Source organism: Ovis aries, chromosome 14 (assembly GCF_016772045.2).
Source record: "Ovis aries strain OAR_USU_Benz2616 breed Rambouillet chromosome 14, ARS-UI_Ramb_v3.0, whole genome shotgun sequence".
Lineage (NCBI taxonomy): Eukaryota > Metazoa > Chordata > Mammalia > Artiodactyla > Bovidae > Ovis > Ovis aries.
In genome coordinates, this window is record NC_056067.1 from 50,342,453 (window position 1) to 50,358,986 (window position 16,534).

Consider the following 16,534-nt stretch of genomic DNA (forward strand, 5'->3'; position numbering starts at 1 on the left):
AACCAGGCTGAGAAGGCCAGGGTTGCTCTCAGAGGGGGTCTGGTTGGGGCCACCAGCGTCTGGGGCAGCCTGCAGGAAAATGAATGTCCACGTGGGGGCGCCAGACGTTCTTCCATGGAGTTTGCGAGATGGTGAAATGTGTGAGTAGGTGAAACCAACTGAGGCCACATGGAGGCTGAAAAGGGTCCAGGACCCAGGGAGCGGAGGGTATAGTGGGCAGAAGAATCTAGAATACAAGTAGTGGGAAGGGGAAGAAATGGAGGATGGGGCAGGCCTAGGAGTGCGCAGAGCCCAGAACGGTCTAGAAGAGCGGGGGAAGGGGAAGGAGTTTAGGGGGCAGGGAATGAAGAGAACGTTGCTGTCCTGGGGGATGGGAGGGGAAAGTCGGGGTGAGGAATGACTCTGCAGAGATGGGATTACCTGTGTAGTTTCTGTTTTTCAGGCAAAAAGGGGCCTCAGGCGCATCCTGCCCTTCGGAACCGCCAGCCTCCCTTGGGAAGCTCAGAGCTTGTTGGAGTCCACACCATCCGCGTGCTTCCCTTGTGGGGACGGTCCTTACACTGGGAGGGTTCCTCTGTGGTACAGAGCTCCTCCTTCCCTCTGTTCTGACCTTATTCTCTCTCTTGAAGACTGGCTCCCGGCCCTGTGCACCCCACACTCCTCTCAAGGCCGCCCTGGCGCCTCTGGGCCCTCTGCTCCTACGGGGAGCCTGCCTCCCAAGCTCCCAAGTCTACACTGTTCAAGCAGTCTGAGCGCGGGTTGGAAAAGAATTTCCAGACACAGGGCATTTCAGAAGGGAGTGAGTTTATTAAAAACAAAGAGCAGAGAGAGAGTGGGCCCCGCGAGCGCAGCTGGCTGACAACGGCTGACAGACCAGGGAGTCGACAGTGTTCATGAGTTAATAGCCCACTTTTGTAGCCTTAAAACAAAGAAGTTCCTGCTGAAAGGTTGGCATTAGGTGATTGGTTTCACGCTATAGGGTGGTTACTGGAGTGGGCATCTTTGCCTAACTGGGAGTCAGGCAGCTTTCTAGTTACTATTAGGGGATTTTTGGCAACAGTTATAAAGTGGGATAGTCAGCTTTCGAGGTGACCTTGGTTCTGGGCTCCGCTTCTGTGGCTTGGTGCAAGACCTCACAGCTGTGCCCTGGAGCGGGATTCAGTGTCCCCCGTCTTATTAATGGGCCAGATCTTTGGCCCCTTTACACCCTGCTCATGTCTAACTACCTGCCTATCCTCTCTTGCAACGTGGGGACCCAAGCCATTGGGGAAAGGGGCCGAAACTGCTCTGGCTTCTTCCTGCTGGACAGGAGGGTCGTGGGGTCCTGGGTCCCAATGCCCACACTCCGTCAGGGTGCATTTTTGGAGGGAGATGAGAGTCTATGGAATGAGAAGACCGCTTGTTCTAGCGTCGTCTGAGTGTCAGCCAGCTGGTATCCTTACTGCATCAGCATCTGGAGATTCTATTTGTATTCTAGAAGAAACAAACTCAACAAGAAGGTTAGTGACACATGGCCTGAAGATTCATGGAAGTAGAAAAACTGCCAAGGGGCCTAAAAGAGGGGCTAGTCAGGAGCACCAAGGCCAGACATTGGTCTAGGTATGAGAAGATGCAAGAATTGGGGTTCATGAAAATCTTTACTTGGAAATGTCTAACCATCGGAAGGCCTGTCCTGCCAGTTTTTCTTAGAGCACACAACCTCATTCGTGATTTCTAGCCCAAATTCCTTTCTGTGGGTGTAGAAGGTCGGCAGCTGTAGTGGCTCCTGATTTCATCTTTGTAGAGGCGGATGGCAAGTGCCAGTTTCCAGCCGCAGGCTCCCTTCATGGCCACAGATTTGACCATGGTTTCGGGGGCATGTTGTGGTCGTTTTGTCCCGTGATGTTAGGAATGCTCGTTCCCAGGTCTAGAGAAGATATATTAGGAATGCTCGTTCCCAGGTCTAGCGAAGATATATTAGGAATGCTCGTTCCCGGGTCTAGGGAAGATGTTTTGATTGTCCACTCAAGGCGCTGTTACTGGACTAGGCTACGAAAGTAGCAAAAGTCCTGGATTGTATCTGCCTTACTAGTACTCTCTTATAGTCCATGAAAATATTCCGTCTTTTTGCTTCTTCTCATATCCAGAGTTGCATTAGTATAATCATTGATCTCATATGGAACTATATATCATCCTTTTATTAGAGACTCAGTCACACAATTGGTAAAGTAAGAGACAACAATTCTGTAAAATAGGCAATGTAGAAAGCAATATAGCTAGCAGTAATAGTAATGTCACAAGTAAGAATTTAAGAACTCTTACTAGGTGTAGCCCAGTATTTACCTTGTCGTCTGACTTAGTTTGTTGAACGGCTATATAATCTGGTGTTAATCTTCTGGTTGTAGACCATGGAGCATCTGATCTTTATCCAAAGATTGATTATGAAGTTAGTCTTCAAAAACAAACTTAGAATGTCCTCTTACTAACTTAATTAAATTTTATAACAACAAATAATTATCTCAGAAGTGAATCTTAGTAAACGCTAACCTTAATTAACAAAACTAGGATTTAATATTCAGTGAGACAAATTTCTTTCTACCATTACCCTAATTTTTATTAAACACAGCCAAGACTAATTTGTTTTTAATATGTTTGGTCCATTGACTGTAGCTGTCATAGGTCTGGCATCAGTTTTTGCTGAGGTGGATTTTTTCTTCTAGAGGTCCCCACTATACTTTGAGATTTCTTTGAGACAGTCTTTTTATTTACCTGATAAGTTTGTTCCGGATGTCTGGCTCTAGGTGAGTGATCACACCATCATGGTTATCTGAGTCATGAAGAACTTTTTTGTACAGTTCTTCTGTGTATTCTTGCCACCTCTTCTTAATATCTTCTGCATCTGTTAGCTCCATACCATTTCTGTCCCTTATCGAGTCCATCTGTGCGTAACATCTTCCCTTGGTATCTCTTATTTTCTTGAAGAGGTCTCTCGTCTTTCCCATTCTATTGTTTTCCTCTGTTTCTTTGCATTGATCACTGAGGAAGGCTTACTTATATCACCTTGCTATTCTTCAGAACTCTGCATTCAAATGGGTATATCTTCATGACCCAGATAACCATGATGGTGTGATCACTCACCTAGAGCCATCTTGAAATGCGAAGTCAAGTGGGCCTTAGGAAGCATCACTACAAACAAAGCTAGTGGAGGTGATAGAATTCCAATGAAGCTATTTCAAGTCCTAAAAGATGATGCTGTGAAAGTGCTCTACTCAATATGCCAGCAAATTTAGAAAACCCAGCAGTAACCACAGGCAAAGGTCCATTTTCATTCCAATTCCCAAGAAAGGCAATGCCAAAGAATGTTCAAACTAGCGCACCATTGCACTCACCTCAATCACTAGCAAAGTCATCATCAGAATTCTCCAAGCCAGGATTCAACAGTACGTGAACCAAGAACTTCCATCGTTTGAAGCTGGATTTAGAAAAGGCAGAGGAACCAGACATTAAATTGCCAGCATCCATTGAATCATTGAAAAAGCAAGAGAGTTCCAGAAAAACTGCTGCTGCTGCTGCCAAGTCGCCCCAGTCGTGTCCAACTCTGTGCGACCCCACAGATGGCAGCCCACCAGGCTCCCCTGTCCCTGGGATTCTCCAGGCAAGAACGCTGGAGTGGGTTGCCATTTCCTTCTCCAATGCATCAAAGTGAAAAGTGAAAGTGAAGCGCTCAGTCGTGCTCTTAGCGACCCCATGGACTGCAGCCCACCAGGCTCCTCTGTCCATGGGATTTTCCAGGCAAGAGTACTGGAGTGGGTTGCCATTGCCTTCTCTGAGAAAAACATCTACTTCTGCTTGATTTACTATGCCAAAGACTTTGACTGTGTGCATCACAGGAAACTGTGGAAAATTCTCCAAGAGATGGGAATATCAGACCACCTTACCTGCCTCCTGAGAAATCTGTATGCAGATGAAGAAGCAGCAGCTAGAACCGGACATGGAACAACACACTGGTTCCAAATTGGGAAAGGAGCCTGGCGTGCTGCAGTCCATGGGATTGCAAAGAGTCAGACACGACTGAGCAACTGAACTGAACTGATTAACTTAATAGTGAATATTTCCCAGTTTACATGAGCCTGAAATTCATTTAGTTTACTTTTTCTTGAATTCAGAATCGCTTGATTTCTAAGCGCTTACTTTAGTGTATGTGTTGTAGTCGCTCAGTTGTGTCTGACTCTTTGCAACCCCCTGGACTGTAGCCGGCCAGGCTCCTCTGTCCGTGGAATTCTCCAGGCAAGAATACTGGAGTGGGTAGCCATTCCCTTTTCCAGGGGATCTTCCCGACCCAGGGATTGAACTTGGGTCTCCTGCATTGTGGGCAGATTCTTTACCATCTGAGCCACCAGAGAAGCCCTACCTTTCTTTAGGCCAATTAAACAGAGCTCATTGACAAATTAACCTCAGCAATATTATCCAAATCACAGGCACACACTAAGGCATGCATATGTCTGGACAGACAGAGATCTCACAGTCTGCCACTTGAGATTTAAAATATCTCTTTGCCCCCTTTTCCCCCTTGGCTTGAAGTTCTACTAATTTGCTCTCAGCGGGAGTCTCAGGCAGAGTGGGCTGTGTATCTCAAGGACTTGGAAAGAGTTAAGTTCAGTTTTTTTTCCTAGGAATGTTTTTGCTTCTCAGGCAGGGTCTGCTGCTGCTGCTAAGTCGCATCAGTCGTGTCCGACTCTGTGCGACCCCGTAGACGGCAGCCCACCAGGCTCCCCCATCCCTGGGATTCTCCAGGCAAGAACACTGGAGTGGGTTGCCATTTCCTTCTGCAATGCATGAAAGTGAAAAGTGAAAGTGAAATCGCTCAGTCGTGTCGACGCCTAGCGACCCCATGGACTGCAGCCTACCAGGCTCCTCCATCCATGGGATTTTCCAGGCAAGAGTACTGGAGTGGGGTGCCATTGCCTTCTCCGCAGGAAGGGTCAGAACTCCAAAAAAAGAAAAAGTATCTTAACAAGCCAGCTTTTTCCTAATTGCACGTGCCAAAAGAAATAGTTTTGCAATTTCAAAAAGATTTCATTTTAGCCAGTTTTTTTCGGACTCTATAGAATATCGTGGCTATATTGTCTTTTTCCTTTCCGTGATCATGGTCTTGTAGCTTAAAATTTTCAACTGGAGAGTGTTCAGATTTACATTGGCTCTGGTCACAGGTGCAGATTGGCTGATACGCTGTTGTCCCAGCAGGGACTGTTCCCCTGGGATGGCGGAGCCTTGGTTTGATTAGAAGAATCTGAAGGAGTAAGGGAACTTGCAGGAATAGGGGAAGCTTGGTTCTGTTCCCACTTCCTTCTCTCCCACCCCACCGCCCCAAGAGGCAGGAGGAGTTAGAAGGGGATTCTTTAGAATTTTAGGAGAGTTTTTCCAGGCTTTTGATTATAGGGAAAAGTCCTGGACCAGGAGATCTGGTGGAGGGAGAGACAGAGGGGAATGAAGGGATTGGGCAGCAGCAGAGAGACCCATGCAGCGTGAGCCCCTGAGATCTGCAATCTGACCGAGTGCCATAAAGTTTTGAGCATAAGGAACATCAAAAGAGATCAAGTTGGAGGATTGTGCTGTAATTTAATGGGCCATGAGGAAGCCATTTTTCTTGGTTCCTCAATTTGTATCGGCTCCAAGTTCTGTTGCAAAAGAAAGTGACCCTTTTCTTCTTAAGATTTTCAGGGTCAAATTTTTTTTTTCCAGTTCTTCAGAATACAGCCTAGAGGTGAGTCTGAGGGAGGGTCTCAAGACACACCTGAGCCCATTTTTAGAATGAGGGTACCGAGAATTCACTGGCCACAGAAGGCATTCCAGCTGACCCAATGAACCCTCTGCATGCGATGAGGCACCATGTGGCTACCGGCACAAATGGCCCACCATCCCAGCAACTGCGTCCGACAGTGAGAGGTCACCTCGTAATGTGTGACCGAGAGCGGCACGAAGCCGTGTGGCTAGGCACCAGCCTAGGCCCAAACCGCGTGAAAACACCTGGCTACTAGGGCCGGAAAGACAGAGGGAGTGTTCCTGGAACCAACCGTGACTCCCCTTTTGAGGATCCTCTGACCCGGGGAAGGCCTTCTTTGGGATGAGTCAGAGGCTGCTCCTAGGCCCCTGTAAATTAATCATGACAGAGGGAGGGAAAGTGAAAGGGACAGAGACGACAAGCTGAGGGTAGTCTGCTGTTTACTCCTGCTAGGAGCTGTGGCCTGGGCACTGGGCTCAGTGTCTTGCCTGAACCTGTATGGCACATACTGTGCACGGAAGTTGCCTTGGGGGCAGGAGCTCCGAGAGCCTGATCTGTTCCGTGACTCCCTTTATTCTGCCACGGCTGTCTTCTAGCGGCAGGCACCCTGCTGCTGCTGCTGCTGCTGCTCAGTCACTTCAGTCGTGTCCGACTCCGTGCGACCCCATAGATGGCAGCCCACCAGGCTCCCCCGTCCCTGGGATTCTCCAGGCAAGAACACTGGACTGGGTTGCCATTTCCTTCTCCAATGCATGAAAGTGAAAAGTGAAAGGGAAGTTGCTCAGTCGTGTCTGACTCCTAGCGACCCCATGGACTGCAGCCCACCAGGCTCCTCCGTCCATGGGATTTTCCAGGAAGAGCACTGGAGTGGGGTGCCATTGCCTTCTCCGGCAGGCACCCTAGTGGCTTTTAAATGCCTGACCCATGCCAACACAATATTGATTTGTCTAGTCCTCAGTTGGAAAGGAGGAAAACAGAGAGACCCTCACCCACTTGGGCAGCAACTGCTGGGGCCCAGGGAGCAGTGGGGCCTTCGGGACACACCAGAGGGTAAGGCTGGCCAGAGTTCCTCAGTTGCTTCCACAGCCACTTGCCTGTTCACAGAGGGCCCAAGGAAGAAGGAAGGAGGAAAGGAGATTGGGGCAGGGTCCCCTGAGAGCAATCCCCATAGACCACCAGATGCTGAGGTAGTGTGAGCATGGATTGGAAAAGAATTTCCAGACCCAGAGCACTTCAGAAGGGAGTGAGTCTATTACGAACAAAGCACTGAGGGCGCTGCGAACGCAGCTGGCTGTCAACTCCTGACAGGCCAGGAGAGGTGACAGTGTTCATGAGTTCACAGCCAACCCTTATATCAAGACAAAGAACATTCCTGCTGGAAGGTTGGCGATAGGTGATTGGTTGGGACGCTATAGGGTGTTTACGGGAGTGGGCCTCTTTGCTGAATTGGGAGTCAGGAGGGTGAGTGATTATCAGGGGCTTTTGACAAGGCTACAAAGGGGCTCAGTCAGCTTTGGTGGTAACCTTGGTTCTGGGCTCTGCTTCTGTGGCCTTGGTGCAAGACCTCACTCCTGTGGCCTGGGGCAGGACTCAACAAGTTCCTCTTCTTAAAATATTTATTTATGCATTTGGCTGTGGTGGGTCTTTCTTGCGGCACTCGGGCGCTAAAGCTCGCAGGCTCAGTAGTTGCAGCATGCAAGCTTCGTTGCTCCAGCGTGTGGGGTCTTAGTTCCTCGACCAGGGATTGAACCTACGTCCCCTGCATTGCAAGATGGATTCTCAACCACTGGACCACCAAGGAAGGCCCACAAAGGAAGTTCTTGATGCACCTCGGAGTGTCCTGTTAATGCCTAATCTCAATGTTGATTCTGAATCACGTCTTACCACAGAGAAGGCTGAGAATGTTTTCTGCCTGCTGTTCCACTCCCCACTGGAATCATCTGGATAACTGCCAGCAGTTGTCCTTAGTCAGGGGCTTCCTGGGTGGTGCAGTGGAAAAGAATCCCCCTGCCAGTGGAAGGAAACTCAGGAGATGTGGGTTCAACCCCTGGGTCGAGAAGATCCCCTAGAGGAGGAAATGGCCACCCACTCATTTTCTTGCCTGGGAAATCCCATGGACAGAGGAGCCTGATGGGCCACAGTCCATGGGATCACACGGACAGAGGAGCCTGGCAGGCTACTTTGTGTCACACACACACACACACACACACACACACTTTCTGCCTGTCTCTGTCTCTCTGTCTTTCTGTGTGTCTCTCACTGTATCTCTCTCTGTGTGTCTGTCTCTGTCTCTCTTTCTCTCTCTCCCTGTCTCTCTCTCCCTCTGTCTTTCTCTTCTGATCTGAGGAGGAGGACTGTGCCCAGGCAAACATTCGAATCTCATTGGAGACGCAGCGGATGCTCCATGCAGACGCTGCTGCTGTCTCTGATCTGCAGCTGCTGTGGTGATGGCATCTCTGTGGGCAGAGAGGGTCTCAGGACCCAGTCCCTGTAACTACAGACTCAGGAGCCCCTCGTCCATCCTGAGTAACTCTTACCTGCACAGAACTCTGGAGCAAAGAGCAAGAGTCAGGGGAGTGCTTCTTTATGCTCCACCTCTGAGCAAAAAACAGAGGGAGTCTCCAACAGGAGAGAACCTTGGAGCTGTGTTTGTACACTGACATTGGGCAGGACATGTGCTGACCCTGCCCCGCTGACCACACCCCGGCTCCGGCTGGATGGAGGGATGATTGGGGAGCAGAAAGTGGGGTTTCCAGTGTGGCTTTACTGAGCAAAAATTCAAGTGAGTTTTTTTGTTTTTTTTTTTTGCTAACATAAAAGGTTTTATGGGATTTATTGAAGGTACCATATAAAACCTAGCTTTCTGGAGTCCCTGGGAATTTGCAGGTAATTATAATTCGGAGGAGAGCTCAGAACGAATGAATGCCTGTATTTCCTCTGTCTGCCATGGGAGATGCTGGGGAAGAGAAGGAGGGGAGGCCCCCTGTGTGCAGACACGGAGGCAGAGCATCTGTGAGTGGGTGAGGAGAGCAGTGCTCGTCCTAACATGGCTCTCAGTGTATTAGGAAGACAGGGGACAAAGGAGTAAAAACCAAAACAAAGTATGAATTTTGTTTTGAGACTAAGAGAGCGGCTTGGTTGTGCTGATTGCGGGTGAGCAGCAGGTGTGTCCGGCAGGTGAAGCCCGCTGCGCTGGAGTGGGAGAAGGGGCGAGGAGAGTGGAGTGGTGGGAGGGGGGGTTCCAGGAGGAGGGAGAATGTGAATCGCTGGGATGAAACCAAGACGTGTTTCTTGCTTTTTCGAGGGAAATTAATTCAGCCGGATCTAGAGAGGAACAGAAAACAGGATGGAAGCGAGCTGCTGAAAGTCTTAGGTGCCTGACGGAAGGTTGCCCTCCCCCATGTCCTTACCAGTGGTAAGTAATGAAACTCTTTCTTTTCAAAGAGAAAAAAAACTCTTGGTTTCACTGATCTGTTTTTTTCTTTCTCTGGTCTTTATTTCATTTACTTCTGCTCTGATTTTTAGTATTCCTTTCCTTCTGCTAACTTTAGGTTCATTTCTTCTCTTATTATAGTTCCTTGAAGAATAAAGTTAGCTTGTTAAGTATAAAGTGAATTTGTTAACAAGTTAGCTTGTTAATTTTCCTTTACAGAAAATGGCATTTATTTTAAATTTTAGGGGAAAAACCTCCACACTTCTGATTGTCAGTAAATAGAGACAAAGCATGTAATAGAGGGCTAAAATAATACCCACAGAACCTTAGTCTAGAAATAAGCAAAAGTAAAGTGCTGTTTTCTTTCTGGACTTTTTTCCCCCAAAACCTAATTAGTTCACCTTGAAAAAATGTTTTGTGCGCTAATTTCTATTTATGTTGGAACTCTATATAAGAAAGATCTTGCTGTTTTTGAAAAATGAAAAAACAAGTGTAATATGTGGTCAGTTTTTACTGCAGTGGTCAGTTCTGTTAGATATATTCTTATTGCTGTGCTATAGAGCAGCAGTCTCCCAACATTTTGGGCACTGGTTTTGTGGAAGGCAATTTTTCCAGGGGCTGGGAAGGGGGATGATTTCTGGATGACTCAAGTGCCTTCATAACAACAACTGGAAAAATTGTGCTGATGGGCACTTAGTATTCAACAAGTCATGTTCACTTAATTTTTACCATGCTGAGGGTTTTCTATTTTTTTTTCCTGTTTATGGCTCCCCTTGCTGAGGAAATGCTTTTAAAGTCAATGAGGAAATAAAATAAAATAAAATAAAGTCAATGAGGCCCCATTTGTTTAGTTTAGTTTTGTTTTCCTTTCTCTCAGATGAAGACCAACAAAAGTTGTGATTTATGTCAAAGCATCTTATACCTATATTTTCCTCAAGAGATTTAGATTCCTGGCCCTCTCTTCAGCTCTTTAATCAATGTGGGGTTTCTTCTTCTCTCTGGAGTGTCCTAATTTCATTCCCTTTTTACTTGAGAAACCTCCCCGCTGTTCTGCGTGCTGGCTGTGAACAGTCGACATTGCCAGCACCACCGTAGGAGGCTTCCCTTCTCTCCGCAACCTCCCCAGCATTTCCTGGTTTTAGACCTTTTGCCGATGTCCATTCTAACCTGTGTGAGGTGATACCTCATTGTAGTTTTGATTTGCATTTCTCTTAAGATTTCACAATGTTGAAATACGTCCATGTGATTTTTTAGAAAACAGTGAGAGTCAAACTGACCTCCCGAGATCGTCCTCTTGACAGTCTGCTGTTTTGAATTCTTTCTCCGTTACCAACCCAAGGACGTTTGTTGAGGGCTGATGTATTTTACTGACAGCCCCACAGACGTGGTGAATATTCAGTGCCCACAAGAACAGGTTTCCCAGTTGTTGTTACCAACGGTGGCCACAAGGCGGCAGCACTTCTTAATACGCCACGGTTTTTCTTTTGTAATTTAGCGTTGATTTTCTGTTGGAGGAGAGCTGATTTCCAATGCTGTGTTTGTTATAGGTATACAGAAACCTGGTTTAGTTACACATGAACGTTTATCTGTTTTTTTCTTTCAGATTCTTTTCCCATATCGGTTCCTTCCATGTGTTCAGTAGACGTCTGTGTGCTATTCACTAGGTCCTTTTGGATGATCTATTTGGTAAGTACTGTGTGTATGTTAATCCCAGCCTCTTAATGTCCCTACCTTTTTAAAAAATAAAAACTAATCATAAGTGGGTTTTCTAAGTCTGTTTGTTTCTGTTTATAAATTAGTTCATTTGAATGAAATTACAGATTCCACCTGTAAGTGACAAGACGTTTCTCTTTCCCTCTCTGACAGACTTCACCCAATATGACGAATCTCTTGGTCCATCCACGCTGCGGCCAGTGGCATATTTTCGATCTTTTTGATGGCTGCGTGTATTCCAGTGTGTAGAGGACTAGTTTCTCTTCATTTCTCTATGGATGGACATTTTGGTTGATGCTCTTGGATAGTCAATAGTGCTGCCCTGAAAAGAGGGATGCACGTGTCATATAAAATTAATCTTCCTTCCAGATCTAAGGCAAGGAGTGGGCTTTCCAGATCATGCGGTAACTCTATAGTTAATGTTTTAAGGACCCTCCATACTGTTTAACTTCATGGCTGCACCCACCCATTTACTTCCCCGCCCACAGTGTAGGATTCCCTGTTCCCCTCGCCTTCAGCAACATTTAATCTTTGTAGATCTTTGAGAAGATGGACATTCTGAGGGGTGTGAGTTGATACCTTGATGCCATTTTGATTTGCATTTCTGCAGTAATTAGTGATGCTGAGCATCTTTTCTGGTGCTTTATGGCTTCTGGATGCCTTCTTTGGACAAACGTCCATTTAGATCTTTGACGCATTTTTCTACTGGGTTGATTGTTTTTTTGGTATCGAGCTGCATGAGCTGTTTGCATGATTTGGAGATAAATCCTGTTTCTAAATTCAGTTGCAAACATTTTTTCCCCCCATTGCAAGTTTTTTTTAAGTTTGGTTTACGGTTTCCCTTGCAATGCAAAAGCTTTTGAGGTTAGAGGCTCTTTTGTTGAGTTTTGTTTAATTTTTCATTATTTTAAAAGTGGATCTGTTAGGAGAAGCACGCTGACTGAAACCACCCACCCTGGCCAGGTACCATAGTAACTATTTGCATGAATTGTTTTACGACAGGAGGTCCTGGTAAGGAACATGGAACTTTTATAAGCCAACACCAACCAGAAGAAATCGAGAAAGGTCAAAAGGAGACACCACATACCTGACCACCTCCTGGAATCCTCACTCGAATCCATCTTGGCTGAACAAGGCCTGCATCACTAGGAAGAACTCTGAGTCAGAATGATTAGCTAAAGACAACCTGGAAACTAATCCCATCACCATAAAACCTGAGACTGCAAGCCATGTGGCAGAGCCTTTCTCCTAGCTCCCTTACCCTCCTGCTCACCACCCGGGTGCCCTTTCCCATAAAATCTCTTCCTTTGTCAGCACACGTGTCTCCTCAGACAATTCATTTCCAAGCGTTAGACAAGAGCCCAGTTTCAGGCCCTGGGAGGGGTCCCCCTTCCTGCAACAGATCCGAAAGGGCTTGCTGCCATTTATGTCAAAGTGTGTTTTCCCTATACATCCCTCAAGAGGTTTAGCGTAATTGTCCCTCAGTTTAGCTCTTTAATCCATTTAGTTACTTTTTTCTGTAGGGGGATAGGGAATGCCATAATTTCATTTACTGTTCTCTTAAGGAGGCTCCACCCTCTCCTCTGTACGGACTCTTAACAATTATTGACAGTATCACTGCAGGAGAATTCCCTTTTCTGCAAAACCTACCAGCATTTATTGTTTGTGGACTTTTTGACAAAGGTCATTTTGACCAGTGTGAGGTGATTCCTCATTGTAGTTTTGATTTGCGTTTCTATAAGGTTTTAGTATGTGGAGGCTTTTCATAGGATTTTTTTTTAATAACAAAACAGTGTAAAACTGACGTGTGGAGATTGCCCTCTTGTCGTCTGCCCTCTTTTGAATTATTTTTCCAGGACCTGCTTGAGGACATTTGTTGAGGACAGGTGTTTTTTTCCTTACATTCTCGCAGGCCTGGTGAATACAAGTGTCTAAGTGAAAGTGAAAGTTGCTCAGTCGTGTCTGACTCTTTGCGACACCATGGACTATACAGTCCATGGAATTCTCCAGGCCAGAATACTGGAGTGGGCAGCTGTCCCCTTCTTCAGGGGATCTTCCCAACCCAGGGATTGAACCGAGGTCTCCCACGTAGCAGGTGGATAAGTGTCCAAGAGCAGAGGTTTTTCAGTTGCTGATATGAAAGTGGCCACAAGGGGCAGCATTTCTCCCTGCTCCAGCTGTGGTTTTTGTTTTGGTTTAGCGTTTATTTTCTATTGAAGTCGAGTTGATTTCCGACGTTGTGTTTGTTTTAGGTACAGGAACTTGGTTTTGTTATACATGAACATATATCTATTTTGGGGGAAGGAGGTCTTTTCCTGAGGGGCCCTAAATGGGAAACCTTAAAAAAGATGGGTTAGCTTTGTGGTCGAAAACTAAGATGGCACCTGGCGGAAGAGATAGGGGAGTGGTCTATGTTAAAGTTTTTGATTGGCTCTCTTGATTTCCGTGCATGTGGACAGCGCGTGATCACCATAGACTCCTGTTACAATGAAGGCACATGGCGATTTGACCTTTAACATGATTGGTGCAACTATGGAAAGTCCCTCGCAAAACCCCCTTGCTTGCCTATATAAACCAAGAGTTTGTGGCAATAAAGCGGAACTGCTTAGATGGAACCCCTGCTGTGTGTTATTGTCTCTTGCTCGCCGAGGGGCTGGGTTGGCCGACAGCAGACTCACCTCTCCTCTGGACCCCTCGGCTTTGCTGAGGGAAGTTCCACTGCCTCTCTCTTTCTGCGGAGCGCCCCCCGCATTTTCCCATCTAGGTTCTTTCAGTGTATTCAGTCAGTTCAGTTCAGTCGCTAAGTCGTGTCCGTCTCTCTGCAACCCCATGGACTGCAGCACGCCAGGCTTCCCTGTCCATCACCAACTCCCAGAGCTTGCTCACACTCATGTCCATGGATGCCATCCAACCATCTTACCCTCTGTTGTCCCCTTCTCCTCCTGCCTTCAGTCTTGCCCAGCAGCAGGGTCTTTTCAAATGAGTCAGTTCTTCACATCAGATGGCCAAAGTACTGGAGTTTCGGCATTACCATCAGTCTTTCCAATGACTATTCAGGACTGATTTCCTTAAGGATGGACTGGCTGGATCTCCTTGTAGTCCAAGGGACTCTCAACTGTCTTCTCCAATACCACAGTTCAAAAGCATCAATTCTTCAGCACTCAGCTTTCTTTATGGTCCAGCTCTCACATCTATACATGACCACTGGAAAAACAATTCCTTTGACAAGATGGACCTTTGTTGGCAAAGTAATGTCTCTGCTTTTTAATATGCTGTCTTGGTTGGTCATAGCTTTTCTTCCAAGGAGCAAGTGTCTTTTAATTTCATGGCTGCAGTCACCATCTGCAGTGATTTTGGAGCCCAAGAAAATGAAGTATGTCACTGTTTCCAATGTTTCCCCACCTATTTGCCATGAAGTGATGGGACCAGATGCCATGATCTTCGTTTTCTGAATGTTGAGTTTTAAGCCAACCTTTTTCACTCTCCTCTTCCACTTTCCTCAAGAGGGTCTTTAGTTCTTCTTCACTTTCTGCCATAAGGGTGGTGTCCTCTGCATATCTGAGATTATTGATATTTTTCCTGAAAATCTTGATTCCAGCTTGTGCTTCATCCAGCCAGCATTTCTCATGATGTACTCTGCATCTAAGTTAAATAAGCAGGGTGACAATATACAGCCTTGATGGACTCCTTTCCCAATTTGGAACCAGTCTGTCATTCCATGTACAGTTTTAACTTGCTTCTTGACCTGCATATGGATTTCTCAAGAGGCAGATCAGGTGGTCTGGTATTCCCATCTCTTAAAGAATTTGCCACAGTTTGTTGTGATCCACACAGTCAAAGGCTTTGGCGTAGTTAATAAAGCAGAAAAAGATGTTTTTCTGGAACTCTCTTGCTTTTTCGATGATCCAGCAGATGTTGGCCATTTGATCTCTGGTTCCTCTGCCTTTTCTAAATCCAGCTTGAACATCTGGAAGTTCAGGGTTCATGTACTGCTGAAGCCTGGCTTGGAGAATTTTGATCATGACTTTGCTAGCGTGTGAGATGAGTGCAATTGTGGAGTAGTTTGAACATTCTTTGGCATTGCCTTTCTTTAGGATTGGAATGAAAACTGACCTTTTCCAGTCCTGTGGCCATTGCTGAGTTTTCCAAATTTGCTGGCATATTGAGTGCAGCACTTTCACAGCATCATCTTTTAGGATTTGAAATAGCTCGACTGAAATTCCATCACCTCCTCTAGCTTTGTTCATAGTGATGCTTCCTAAGGCCCACTTGACTTCCCACTCCAGGATGTCTGGCTCTAGGTGAGGGATCACACCATCGTGATTATCTGGTCATGAAGATCTTTTTTATGTAGCTCTTCTATGTATTCTTGCCACTTCTTCTTAATGTCTTCTGCTTCTCTTAGGTCCATAGGGAAACCCTAAAGGAAAACAAAGATAATCCTCAGGGGGAAAAAAAAATGTTTGCAACCAAGCAAAAAGTAAGGAATGCATTCCCCAAACACACAAACAACTCATTCTGTTCAATTAAAACAGTTTAAAAATGGGCCAAAGATCTAAAAGGACATTTCTCCCAAACAGGCATCCAGATGGCCATAAAGTTCATGAAAAGATGCTCACATCACTAGTTATTAGAGAAATGCCAATCAAAACTAGAACTGGGCATCGTCTCAAGCCTGTCAGAATGGCCTTTGTCAAAAAGTCTACAGGCAATAAATAGCGGAGAAGTTTTGGAGGAAAGGATACTATCCTGCCTTGATGCTGGGAATGGAAACTGCTAACAGCCAGCTCAAAGGAGAGAATGGAGGTTCCTTAAACAACGAAAAGCAAATGAAATTACAACACTCCCTAACCTCATCCCGGAAAAGGAACTCCAAATCGATGAAAAAGCTAGAAGCAGGGAAGATACTCTAACAGCTCTCGAGGAAAATATGGGCAGAACACACTGTGACAGAAACGGCAGCAAGTTGTTTTTGGATCCACTCTTAGAATAATGACAAATAAGACCTAATTCAGCAAAAGGGACCTCAGCAACCTGAAAAGCTATCGCCCCGCAAGGAAAACCCTAAAAAAAGAAAGGCAACATGAGGCATAGGAAAAAGGCAGTTTGCAGCCAAAAATAAAAACTCAGAATTTATCTAGAAAACAGGCAGGCAGCTCATAAAGCTCAATGAAAAGAATAAAGGAAAAAAAAAAAAAACAACCCCAACCCAACAGAAAATGATGTCGAAGATGTAAATGAACATTTCCCTAAAGAAGGCATCCAGAGGGCATAATGCACATAAGAGATGCTCAGCGTCACTGTCAGATGAGTGCCAATCAAAGCTGCAAGCGCCAGCCCCCTCATGCAGGGCAGAATGGCCATCCTCCAAAAGAGAAGCAAAGAGTAAATGCTGCTGAGAAGAGGGGATTCTTCTACACTGGGGGCAGCGATGTCAGTGGGCAGGGCAGGTCACAAAGGAAAGCAGTATGGAGATTCTTAAACCACTAAATGCAGAGTTACCACTCACTCTGGCAAGACCACCCCTCGCCTCAGATCCGGAGAAAATCATAATTTGAGATGATACTTGTTCCCCTATATTCAGGGCAGCACTATTGACAATATTCAAGACAGCAAAAGTGAAAGTG

General features: G+C 46.1%; 1 long non-coding RNA gene across 1 annotated transcript; it reads left to right on the forward strand.

Moving 5' to 3' along the window:
* Positions 1–8,764: 8,764 nt before the first annotated feature.
* On the forward strand, positions 8,765–13,522 carry LOC132657766 (uncharacterized). The gene is made up of 2 exons (XR_009596354.1): positions 8,765–9,176; positions 10,798–13,522. It is a non-coding gene; the product is annotated as an uncharacterized LOC132657766 (long non-coding RNA).
* The last annotated feature ends 3,012 nt before the right edge of the window (positions 13,523–16,534 follow it).